Raw genomic sequence first — 10000 nt, 5'->3', positions numbered from 1 at the left:
AGACAGTGCCGGCTCAAGCTCCCTTGCAACCAGAGACAGTGCCGGCTCAAGCTCCCTTGCAACCATAGGCAGCGCCGGCTCAAGCTCCCTTGCAACCATAGACAGTGCCGGCTCAAGCTCCCTTGCAACAGAAAGAAACGACGACTCAATCTCCTTTGTAATCAAAGGAACCGCCTTCTCTTTCTACCTCCCTCGACGCTTAGACTGACCTCCTCATCGAAATTCTTGATGGACAAGAGCCCAGTCAAAAAGCGCGAATGTGTTATGCCGTGCTCCTTACAGTTCTCGGTTTGGCCTTTGTCTCGGTGTTATTTGTGGCCTGGCCAATGGCAGGGGTATGTTATATTAATTTCCATATTGTACGTATGGTTGTACATCTTATCATCAGACTTTGCACTCTTTGGGAAGGGAACGATACGAAAAGCGATAATAAGGAAAAGTCTTCGATAGTCTGGCAAAGCATGAAAAAGCGACTGAAGTTCCTGTCCTGCGGGAATCCCTTCCTTTCCATTTTCTTTCTTGTCTTTGTTGTTAAAAGTCAGATTCGATCCCTGTGCGATCCTTGGTACCCATCTTCTTTGCCGCTTGTTTTTAAATATTTAGGACCCTTATTTATATCGAACCTGTTAGCACTCTTAATATATATTGTATCTAAATCAGCGGGAGAGGAAATCGATGATTCGAACTCGAAAACAGAATCGAAGATTTCGGAGTCAACAGAAGAAGAACTCGCGTATTGTAACGAGTGCAATATCAAGCATACCTCTAAACCGCTGTTCCACTCGCATCTTTGCGGTGTATGCATAAAGAGGAGTAATGTGGGGTTTTATTACTTGCTATTATTATCCATTCTTATTTTATAAATCACTGGCCTTTCATTCGGTTTGCTAACGTACCAGTTTGTCGAGAGCTCTAGGGTTGTACTCCTATATACGATTGACATGGGCTTTTCGGGCATCGTGAATATCGTCTGTATTATGGTTACAACGATTCTCTGTTTAAGGAAGGCTGTGCTCTACATTTGGAAACAAATAAAATCAAAGCTGGCAACCAGTATCAACACAGAGCAATGAACTACAAACTGAACCTCACATAGAAGGGCTACCTCTTTCCAGCTACTAAATGACTGATTGGTGGAGGTAAAGTGAATGTATGAAGTGTTTTTTTTCTTTCTTCTCTTTTTTTTCCAAGTGCCCTGCCCCACAAGGACGTTGGCGATCATGGATTTCCAAGATTTTCTTGGCAATTTAGAGCGGTGGTTTGCCGTTGCCTTCCGCCCGGTGTTTTTGTCGAGTCACCATCTCTGTTCTGGGACCGGCACTGACTTGGGATGGCTTGCCCACCCAGCGGCTAGGCAGGCAATCGAGGTGAAGTTCCTTGCCCAAGGGAACAACGCTCCGGCCGGTGACTCGAACCCTCGAACTCAGATTGCTGTCGTGACAGTCTTGAGTCCGATGCTCTAACCACTCGGCCACCGCGGCCTTTATGAAGTGTATATACAAAAAAAAAAAAAAGAGAGAGAGAGAGAGAGAGATAGGAGGGGCAGTTATATATATATATATATATATATATATATATATATATATATATATATATATATATATATGGGGCCGCGATGGCCGAATGGTTAGAGCGTAGTACTCAAGACTGTCACGACGGCAATCTGAGTTCGAGGGTTCGAGTCACCGACCGCCGCTTTGTTTCCCTTGGGCAAGGAACTTCACCTTGATTGCCTGCCTAGCCACTGGGTGTCCAAGCCAGCTCAAGTCAGTGCCGGGTAAATAGAGAGGTGACTCGATAAAAACACCGGGCGGAAGGCAATGGCAAACCACCGCTCTAAATTGCTAAGAAAAAATCATGAAAGCCCATGATCGTCAAGGCCGCGGTGGCCGAATGGTTAGAGCGTCGAACTCAACACTGTCACGATGGCAACCTGAATTCGAGGGTTCGAGTCACCGACCGTTGCGTTGTTCCCTTGGGCAAGGAACTTCACATTGATTGCCTACCTAACCACTGGGTGGCCAAGCCAGCCCAAGTCAAGTGCTGGTCCTAAGCCCGGATAAAATAGAGAGAAAGATTACCTAAAAGGTACCACCGGCACTCTCCGTGGAAAGGAACTGGGGACCCTACCACGTACTCACTCCAAGAGCATCACAACATGAAAACTACAATTAAGTATCATGCTGTGACCACGGCGGCTCAGACATGAACCTACCGTTAATTTTCCACAATCATTCCATTGATTGTAACATGTTCATTATTGTTCATTGCCGGTTATCTTTGAATCTTCATGATCTTAGTTTTCTTGGCATTAAGAAACAAGCCAGCCTTTTCGCTTGTTTCTCTAACTTTATCTAGTAGTTGTTGTAATTCAGTGATACTGCTGGCAATCAAAACTATATCATCGGCGTACCTCAGATTTGATATTTTGTATCCTCCTACATCCACAGTTCCTTCAAAATTCTCTAGAGCACCTCTCATAATCGTTTCAGAATATATGTTAAAGAGGTGCGGAGACAGAACCCTGTCGTACTCCTTGTTTGACTTCGAACCATTCTGTTAACCCAAAAGCCTGGTCATACAAGGCTTTTATTAGTTGGATGATGTGTTTTGGAAACTTCATATGTACATGTTATTCCAGAGGATATCGTGATCAACAGTATCAAAAGCTTTCACAAAATCGATGAAACACAGGTATAGGTCTTTTTGATGTTCTCTGTTTTTCTCTATGATCAATTTTAAATTTAGAATCTGGTTTCTGGTACCCTTTCCAGGGCGAAAACCTGCTTGTTCGTCTGCAATTTCCTCTCTTAACTTCAACTTCATTCTTTCAGCAATAATTTTCAATAAAATTTTGCTGCTGTGACTTATCAATGCAATTGTCCTATTATTGTTGCATTGGAGTGCGTCACCTTTTTTAGGTATGGGAGTAAAGACTGATTTTACCCAGTCTTCTGGCCATTTTCTTTCATTTGATATTTTTGTACAGAGTTTGTAGAAGAAGTATTCAACACTTTCGCCAGCATTCTTAATTAGTTCTGCTGTTATTTCATCTATTCCGGGGCTCTTGTTATTCTTTATTTCTTTTATGGCTTTTATAACTTCGTCCAGCAGTGGCGGTGGTTCATCCTCGCTGTCATTGAGTCTAATTAATGTTGTTGTTAGATCTTTATTCTTTTTGTATAAGTTGGAACAATATTGATTCCATCTATCTTTGACTTCTTTTCCATCACATAAAACAAGTCCATCTTCAGTTTTGATAGTGTCCATTGTAGGTTTAAATTTTCGTGTGATGTTTCGTACTCCATCAGAGTCACCATCTCTGTTCTGGGACCGGCACTGACTTGGGATGGCTTGCCCACCCAGCGGCTAGGCAGGCAATCGAGGTGAAGTTCCTTGCCGAAGGGAACAACGCTCCGGCCGGTGACTCGAACCCTCGAACTCAGATTGCTGTCGTGACAGTCTTGAGTCCGATGCTCTAAACACTCGGCCACCGCGGCCTTTATGAAGTGTATATACAAAAAAAAAAAAAAAAAAAAAAAAAAAAAAGAGAGAGAGAGAGAGAGAGATAGGAGGGGCAGTTATATATATATATATATATATATATATATATATATATCCGTGTGGACCCCGGGGTAGAATAGGTCCAACGTACCCTCTGCGTGTCGTAAGAGGCGACTAAAAGAGGTTGGCGGCAGGAAGGGCATCCGGCCGTAAAAACCCCTGCCAAGCCAATACATGATGCGGAGAATCAGGAATGCAGACAGAGCTAGGGCGTCGCCGAGGCCCCCCGGCCGTGAGGACGCAGCCAAGGTGCCCCCACGCAGCAGAGCCTCCGGATCCGAGAGGACGGCGGCCCGCGACCGCGTCGCCGCAGCTTCATCAGGATTGGCCTTTCTGGTTCGACTGAGTTCGATCAACTTTGACGTGGCTTGCATTGCATGTCTGTATACGCGATTTTTTCCGCACCGGCGACCCCAGTTGAACTGGGACAAAAGCCTGTAGAAGAAGAAGAAGAAGATATATATATATATATATATATATATATATATATATATATATATATATATATATATATATATATATATGGGGCCGCGATGGCCGAATGGTTAGAGCGTAGTACTCAAGACTGTCACGACGGCAATCTGAGTTCGAGGGTTCGAGTCACCGACCGCCGCTTTGTTTCCCTTGGGCAAGGAACTTCACCTTGATTGCCTGCCTAGCCACTGGGTGTCCAAGCCAGCTCAATCCAAGCCAGCTCAAGTCAGTGCCGGGTAAATAGAGAGGTGACTCGATAAAAACACCGGGCGGAAGGCAATGGCAAACCACCGCTCTAAATTGCTAAGAAAAAATCATGAAAGCCCATGATCGTCAAGGCCGCGGTGGCCGAATGGTTAGAGCGTCGAACTCAACACTGTCACGATGGCAACCTGAATTCGAGGGTTCGAGTCACCGACCGTTGCGTTGTTCCCTTGGGCAAGGAACTTCACATTGATTGCCTACCTAACCACTGGGTGGCCAAGCCAGCCCAAGTCAAGTGCTGGTCCTAAGCCCGGATAAAATAGAGAGAAAGATTACCTAAAAGGTACCACCGGCACTCTCCGTGGAAAGGAACTGGGGACCCTACCACGTACTCACTCCAAGAGCATCACAACATGAAAACTACAATTAAGTATCATGCTGTGACCACGGCGGCTCAGACATGAACCTACCGTTAATTTTCCACAATCATTCCATTGATTGTAACATGTTCATCATTGTTCATTGCCGGTTATCTTTGAATCTTCATGATCTTAGTTTTCTTGGCATTAAGAAACAAGCCAGCCTTTTCGCTTGTTTCTCTAACTTTATCTTTATTCTTCCCATAACTCATTTGGTGTTTTATCATCTTCACATTGATTGAGTATTTCAAATTTGTTTGACACTGTAATTGTTATCAAGAGTTTTGTAGTCGAGCTTTAGAGGTGGTGTTGGACGCTTCATCTTTTTGAGTCTTATTTTAAAGTCGATAGTTAGTAGTTGGTGGTCACTGTTGCAGTCGGCACCAGGTCTTGTTTTGGCATTTTTTATGCAACTTTTCCATTTTTGGTTCAGCACAATGTAGTCAATTTGGTTGCGTGTTCTTTTATCTGGTGAAAACCACGTGTACAAGTGTCTTGGGTGGTGTTGGAACAATGTATTGGCCATTGCTAGATTATTTGTACTACAGAATTCAATCAAATCTTTACCTCTTTCATTTATATCTCCAAGGCCGAATTTTCCACAGGTGTAATTTTTTAGATTATTTTTTCCTACTTTGGCGTTGAGGTCTCCCATGATTATTTTTACATCTCTGTTAGGGATTGTGTCTAAAGTATCTTGGAGAGAGTTATAAAAAATTTCCATTTCTTCATCACTTGCAATGTTGGTTGGTGCATAGCATTGTATAATACTAATATTATGAGGTTTTGCTTGTATTCTGACTTTTAAAATGCGATCATTTATTGGGCTGTACCCAATTAGTGCATTTGCAGTTTTTTTCGTGAGAATCATAGCAACTCCGTGACTATAATTTCCTTCTTCTTTTCCAGAAAAAAGAACTGTCTTGTTTTCTTTAGTTTTGAAACTTCCATTACTTTTCCAATTGGTCTGACTTATTCCTAGTATTTGAATGTTGTATCTATCCATTTCATTACAGACAGTATGTAATTTACCCATCTCTTTCATTTTCCTTACGTTCCACGTTCCGATTTTTAATGTGTTTCTTAATTGGACATGTTTTCTTTATCTTCTTTGTCTTCCAGATGCATGTTTAACATTGTCAGCCTGGTTGCCCACTGACTAACGCGCCCCTTGATAACCCACGCGACGGGCGATGTGGTATGAATTATCGTTTCTGTATTTAATCATTGGTGTAGAGGTTTGTCAGGAGAAAATAAAAGTTGAGTGGAATCCCCCAGGCTCCTTCTCAACTCGCAGTCTCCAACTAACTAGGAGGAACTATCTCTGCCGCTTTTAAAACAGTTACACTGTAATACGCCAGACATATTATTTGGTGAAAACAGTAATCAGTAGAACTGAAGGTGTTTTCACCAGATATCCACTGCCCTGCTGCCGACAGTTTCACCGCAACCCTGGTATAGGGAGCTAATAGGGTGCTATCCTTGTTCAAGGGAACCCCAGGGTGCAGTTTATTGTCTTACCCAGGACATATATATATATATATATATCATCATCAATAACGGTATGCTCATGTTTGAGCAGCCGTGGACCTCTCCACCATCCTTCGCCACTAAACTCGATCTTACGCTTTTCTTTCCACTTATACCATCGACAGCCCGCAAATATCTTTGATATTGTCGCTCAGTCTTGTCTTTGGTTTGCCTCTTCCTCTGTTTCCTATCACCATCCCTGTCAGCAAGTTTTTCTCAATACTTTTACTTCTCATTACATGACCAATAAACTTTAATTTCCTCTTGTTCAAGATGTCCAAAAGTCGGTCTTTACAATTTATTTTTCTCAGCACTTCATCATTCGTCTTCTTCTCTGTCCAGCTAATACGCAGTACTCGTCTGTAACACCACATTTCAAAACTATTGATCTTTTTCTTGTCTATCTACTTCAACACCCAACACTCAGAACCATATGATGCAATTGGGAAAACTAATGAGTTCAATAACCTCAGTTTTGTCCGTAAGGTAATGCTTCGGTCTTTCCAGATGTTATTGAGAGCAACTGTGGCGCTTTTGGCAATGGTAATTCTTCTTTTTATCTCCGGTGAATCATCATATGTATTAGTTAAAACAGCTCCAAGATAAGTGAACTCTTTCACATTTTCCACAATCATTCCATTGATTGTAACATGTTCATCATTGTTCATTGCCGGTTATCTTTGAATCTTCATGATCTTAGTTTTCTTGGCATTAAGAAATAAGCCAGCCTTTTCGCTTGCTTCTCTAACTTTATCTAGTAGTTGTTGTAGTTCAGTGATACTGCTGGCAATCAAAACTATATCATCGGCGTACCTCAGATTTGATATTTTGTATCCTCCAACATCCACAGTTCCTTCAAAATTCTCTAGAGCACCTCTCATAATTGTTTCAGAATATATATATATATATATATATATATATATATATATATATATATATATATCTTTTTTTTTTTTTCTTTTTTTTTTTTTTTTCTTTTTTTTCTTTTCTGTCCTACTGGAAGTTGGCGATCATGTATTTTCCATGATTTTCTTGGAAATTTAGAGCGGTGGTTTTGCCGCTGCCTTCCGCCCGGTGTTTTTATCGAGTCACCATCTCTGTTTACCCGGTTCTGGGACCGGCACTGACTTGGGTTGGCTTGCCCACCCAGTGACTAAGTAGGCAATCGAGGTGAAGTTCCTTGCCCAAGGCAACAACGCGCCGGCTGGTGACTCGAACCCTCGAACTCAGATTGCCGTCGTGCCAATCTTAAGTCCGATGCTCTAACCACTCGGCCACCGCGGCCGAGTGGTTAGAGCATCGGACTATATATATATATATATATATATATATATATATATATATATATATATATATATATATATAATCATTGGTGTAGAGGTTTGGCAGGAGAAAAGAAAAGTTGAGTGGAATCCCCCAGGCTCCTTCTCAACTCGCAGTCTCCAACTAACTAGGAAGAACTATCTCTGCCGCTTTAAAACAGTTACACTGTAATACGCCAGACATATTATTTGGTGAAACCAGTAATCAGTTGAACTGAAGGTGTTTTCACCAGATATCCACTGCCCTGCTGCCGACAGTTTCACCGCAACCCTGGCTCTTCTTCTTTTAACGGTAGGTTCATGTCTGAGCCGCCGTGGTCACAGCATGATACTTAATTGTAGTTTTCATGTTGTGATGCTCTTGGAGTGAGTACGTGGTAGGGTCCCCAGTTCCTTTCCACGGAGATTGCCGGTGGTATCTTTTTAGGTAATCATTCTCTCTGTTTATCCGGGCTTTGGGACCAGCACTTGACTTGGGCTGGCTTGGCCACTCAGTGGCTAGGTAGGCAATCAAGCTCTCTCTCTCTCTCTCTCTCTCTCTCTCCCTCTCTCTCTCTCTCTCTCACACGCACACACACATATATACCACAATACACACACACATGTGAGAGAGTGAGAGTGAGTATGTGTGTATATATATATATATATATATATATATATATATATATATATATATATATATATATATATATCTTTTAACGGTAGGTTCATGTCTGAGCCGCCGTGGTCACAGCATGATACTCAATTGCAGTTTTCACGTTGTGATGCTCTTGGAGTGAGTACGTGGTAGGGTCCCCAGTTCCTTTCCACGGAGAGTGCCGGTGTTACCTTTTTAGGTAATCATTCTCTCTATTTTATCCGGGCTTGGGACCAGCAGTGACTTGGGCTGGCCCGCCCACCCAGCGGCTAGGCAGGCAATCGAGGTGAAGCTCCTTGACCAAGGGAACAACCCGCCGGCCGGTGACTCGAACCCTCGAACTCAGATTGCCGTCGTGACAGTCCCGAGTCCGATGCTCCAACCACTCGGCCACCGCGGCCTTGACGATCATGGGTCTCCACGATTTTTCTTGGCAATTTAGAGCGGTGGTTTGCCATTGCCTTCCGCCCGGTGTTTTTTTTTTCCGAGTCACCATCTCTATTTACCCGGCACTGACTTGGGCTGCCTTGGCCACCCAGCGGCTAGGCAGGCAATCGAGGTGAAGTTCCTTGCCCAAGGGAAACAACGCGCCGGCCGGTGACTCGAACCCTCGAACTCAGATTGCTGTCGTGACAGTCTTGAGTCCGACGCTCTAACCATTCGGCCACTGCGGCCTCTATATATATATATATATATATATATATATATATATATATATATATATATATATATATATATATATATTATATGTATGTATGTATATATTTATGTATGTGTGTGCGTACTTCATCGGTACTTCATCGTATCTAGGTTCGATTTACCTAAAATTATTTAAAACAGTGCAAGTGCACACACTAATCGCCGCGTGCGAGTGCGTGAGTGGATCTATGTACACACGCAACGCCCACGGGTATATGTGAGCACGCGCGCTGATTTAAATAATTTTAGGTAAATCGAAACTATATACGATGAAGTTCCTTGGGCAAGGTCTATTTATCCACTGGGTGGGACCATCACTGATTTGGTGGTCCCAAGCCCGGATAAGTAAAGAGAATGATTACCTAAAAGGAAACACCGGCACTCTCCGTGGAAAGGAACTGGGGACCCTACCACGTACTCACTCCAAGAGCATCACAACATGAAAACTACATTTAAGTATAATGATGTGACCACGGCAGCTCAAACATGAACCTATCGTAAAAAAAAAAAATAATAATAATAATAACAATAATAATAATGTGTGTGTGCGTGTGTAAAATCAATACAAGGAAATTATCTGCTTTCCCTTAGCAGATCGCCGGCTGTGTCGTCATGGCAACCAGTGTAAACAACTCGACCAGGCCGCCAACGACTCGACAGTTGATTCGGTCTAAATCTTTCTGATCCAAACTTTCGAAAAATAAAAAAGAGACTCGACTTACTGTGACGGTAAGTGACGTACGTGGAGTTCATGCAGTTATGTACAGTGTAAACATAGTGATATCAAAACTGTGGATTATGGAAATATTATGCAGATTGAGCTGTAAACAATTCGCTTGATGCTCCAGATTTTTTCATAAATGTGTGGATTTCTAACTCTCTACAAATGTTTTCTTTTGTTTTATATTAAAATGTGTATCAGTTTTTTTTCTTTTTGTTTTTTTTTTTATGTGTCATGCGCTAGGGCGGCGACGATCATGCTCTTCAAAACTTCTTTCTTGACCATCATGAATGAGTTCACTTCCATTTGTGGTATGAACTTTCGCGTTGTTTAGATAGGTCATCCTCTGTCTCAACGGTCTGGACCCACCTGCTGTGCATGGGTATTCCTACCGGACGAGACATTACTCCAATTCTGATTAATCCCATTC

At 42.5% G+C, this 10000-nt stretch overlaps 1 protein-coding gene across 1 annotated transcript in view; it reads left to right on the top strand.

Annotated features, from left to right (window-relative positions):
• Positions 1 to 8989: 8989 nt before the first annotated feature.
• LOC119577723 (histone H3.v1-like) overlaps positions 8990 to 10000 on the top strand; it is a 14624-nt gene continuing 13613 nt past the window's right edge. Inside the window, exon 1 of the mRNA XM_037925280.1 lies at positions 8990 to 9578. The gene's annotated coding sequence lies outside the window, so the exon portion shown is untranslated. The remainder of the gene's footprint in view (positions 9579 to 10000) is intronic.

This window comes from Penaeus monodon, chromosome 10 (genome assembly GCF_015228065.2).
Source record: "Penaeus monodon isolate SGIC_2016 chromosome 10, NSTDA_Pmon_1, whole genome shotgun sequence".
Taxonomy (NCBI): Eukaryota; Metazoa; Arthropoda; class Malacostraca; order Decapoda; family Penaeidae; genus Penaeus; species Penaeus monodon.
The sequence above is the reverse complement of the archived record's forward strand: the minus strand, read 5'-3'. Positions and strand labels throughout refer to the sequence as shown.